At 38.3% G+C, this 3,200-nt stretch overlaps 1 long non-coding RNA gene across 1 annotated transcript; it reads right to left on the reverse strand.

Moving 5' to 3' along the window:
• Window positions 1–1,494: 1,494 nt before the first annotated feature.
• On the reverse strand, window positions 1,495–2,216 carry LOC127319734 (uncharacterized). The gene is made up of 3 exons (XR_011751183.1): window positions 1,923–2,216; window positions 1,738–1,834; window positions 1,495–1,572 (listed from the first exon to the last, which is right to left on the reverse strand). It is a non-coding gene; the product is annotated as an uncharacterized lncRNA (long non-coding RNA).
• Between the last annotated feature and the right edge of the window lie 984 nt (window positions 2,217–3,200).

A 3,200-nucleotide genomic window follows, 5' to 3' on the forward strand; every position in this document is an offset into this window, starting at 1 on the left:
TGGTGTAAGTTACTATCTTGAGAGGGAAGATGCTCAAGTTGAGCATGGAAGATAACCAAGTGGAATAGCACGGCCATAATATCATGCATCCCATAACACAGGGACAATGGTGGAGTATCACCACTAGGGAGTACCCCACTTGCAATTGCACACAGATGACATAAATAGAGATAACAACACACATAGAATTCAAGGTGCTTTGGACATCAACAAATGACATCCAACTAGACACCAAACCAGAGATCAAAAGATGGCTTGCCTTGGCTTATTTGTCCCCGGACTTCTTCAACTCCATCAATATAAGAATCCCACAATATAAATAAAATCCTCGTCCGATTCCACTTCTTCTTCTTCTCCGGAATTGTTCGCATCTATCGCTGGAAAATATAAAAGGAACACAATCAATCACATTGCATCAACAAGACAACATTCACCAATCAACAACTAACCATGCAGCCAAGGTATAACATACTAAGGACCTATAGATACCACAAAACAACTTTAAGAGTTTTAATTTAGAAAACCCCATTTATTTACCTAGTAAAGGTATGAGTGCATCACAACTTAGCAATTGCCTCTCTCGGTTATCACCATGGTACAAACCAATTATCCCCTGGTAGATAACATCATGAAGAGGACAAGAGCATTAGTTTGGCATCACAAACATTCACAACATGATTTCAAACATTTTTGGAAAAGTAGAAATCAGTTTTCCTAATTTAATTTGCTCACTTAACATTATACAAAAATAGGAAGCAAGCAAGATACCACACCATTTGAAAACTCAAGCAAAGCAATAGAACTTGGTTAAGTTGCAAAGGTTTTGTTTTGCAATCATAAAACATTGGTTGACCAATTTTAATACAAAGAGGTGGTTAAAGTTTTCAAATAAACCAAAAAGTTTTGCTTCAACAAAGCATGTCACACATATACATTACTAACAGTAACAAATATGCATGAACAGAGACTAATAATATTTTTCCTAGATGGCCAGTACTAATACAAGACTAACCCAATTGGAATCACCCAAAAACATTAAACATACAATTTTAGGAATTTCCTTGAATCTGACTGTCCAGAAAAAAAGATCTGTAAGCCATAAATCGTAGAAAAATCCTAAAAATATGAGGCCACTTGCATTTGAAAGGTAATTAAACAGAGATGCATACACAATTGGATTTGGGTTCAAATTATTTCTGAAACTCTCACAAATGGATTTACAAATTTACTGCATGTCTGTACCATTTTCTTTCTCTCTGGAGTTACAGAACAGATAAAGTTTTGAAACTTGTTTGAGGTGATTAAGAAAACATTCAGGAATCCTACAGAATTGGAATCACTCAATTAGGTTCAAAAATGGATTTTTGATGAATTAAAAGCTAACAGTCATGTCTGCAGAACACACAGAACAAGTTTAATTCACCAAAAATCATACACACATCAGATAAATATGAGGCTTGATGCATCTGAAAGGTATTGAATAGGTGGTTCTTACCTATTTGGTTTCATTCAAAAATTCGTCTCCAAGCTCCTGGTTTAATTCGACAAAGTCAGATCTGACCAGATCTTGATCTGTGAACCATTTCAATTTCATTAGGTCATTTGAAGTGAAACCAACGCCAAAATGAAGGTATTGAAGAGGGCTTTCACCTACAGTTGAGTTTGTTCAAAAAGATTTTGTAAATCGGAGCAAATCTAACAAACAGTGAATCTGCATGTTTACAGAACTTTATTTACCACGGACAATCCGTAACGAATTTGAGGATGAGACCAACGCCAAGTTGTAGATCTTTTCCATATCTAACTGTGGAACTTTGAATCACTCGATTTGGATCTGCACACGAGATTTGGTGGATTTTACAAGTTCGTACCAGAATCTGAAATAGCAAGATGCAGAAATTACTGCAAGGTTTTGGACGAACTTTGCTCAAGAGTTTCAGATCTGAGGATTGCTCAACCTTCTCCATGCTTGGACCAACATGCACCTGCATCAAGATCCAATCTTGTGAGAGGGGAGAAGAGAAAAGGAGCTGGATTCATCAAAGATTAGGGGAGAAGAGAGTGAGAGAGATGCTCTCATGGTGAGGGGGAGCTTGAGGGAGGAGGGAGTTGCATCTTGGAGAGGTTTCCATGGCCATGGCCGGCCATGGAGCTTGGGAGGAGCAGCAGCTCGTGGGGAGAGGTAGGAGGAGAGTGTGAGGGATTGGAGAGTGAAGGAAATGAGCAAAGGGGGAGGTGGTGGCCGGCCAAGGGGGTATTTATAGTGGGAGAGGGGTGGCTGCCTCCTTTTTCATTGGCCAAGGAAGGTGGCTGCCCATTTATTGATTGGAGTAGTTGGGAGGCAAGGCTTGTATAAGAAGGAAAAGAGGAGGTAGTGCTGGCCGAAATTGGCATGCACACAAAAATTGGCCGGCTCCATTCTTGTCATGAGCAAGTGAGAAATGTGAGAGAGATGCACAACATTCATGTGAGCAAATCAAGGCATGATGTTGAGGAGGTAATGTCCATGAGTGATTTGGATGATGATAAGTATATGAGTAGATACATATAGATAAAAATAAGTGTGAGGTGATATGTACTCCAAGGATAATTGTTACCACTATGGTTGGGACAAACATAAGATGAAAAATGGACCCAAGGGTATATTTGATGATTAGAAGTTTTTATTTGAATTTAATTTTGGAAGGATTGAGATTGGCCACATGCAACAATGCATGAGCATGTCAAGGTAGATGGGATGGTGATTGTGGTTTGGGCAATGGTAGAGCAAGGTTAAGAGAGATGGAGAGTGAAGTATCCATATACTCACAAGGATGAATATGGTGACATAAATCATCAATTCATGAGGTCAATGTGATAATAGAAAAGAATAGAGGATTGAGATGGGTATGATGAAATATAAGTTGCTCCACAAATTAGAGGTCAATAGGGAGTGATTTGAAAGTATCAAATGATCATCTACACGATCAAGAATTGGAGGATGAGGGGATACAATGTGGTAGATCAGAGAGATACACAAGATGTGCAAGATTTGTCATTTGAAAAAGAACTTATTTGAAAAGTATTTGAAACACCTCAATTGTCTAGGGACAATTGGGAATGAATTCAAGTGGAATGGAATTTGAAAATGTTGAGAGAACTAGTGGAACATAGGAGTTCAAAATATTCTACTTACTCTCTCAAGTATAGTAGTGTTTTTC

This window comes from Lolium perenne, chromosome 2, assembly GCF_019359855.2.
Source record: "Lolium perenne isolate Kyuss_39 chromosome 2, Kyuss_2.0, whole genome shotgun sequence".
Lineage (NCBI taxonomy): Eukaryota > Viridiplantae > Streptophyta > Magnoliopsida > Poales > Poaceae > Lolium > Lolium perenne.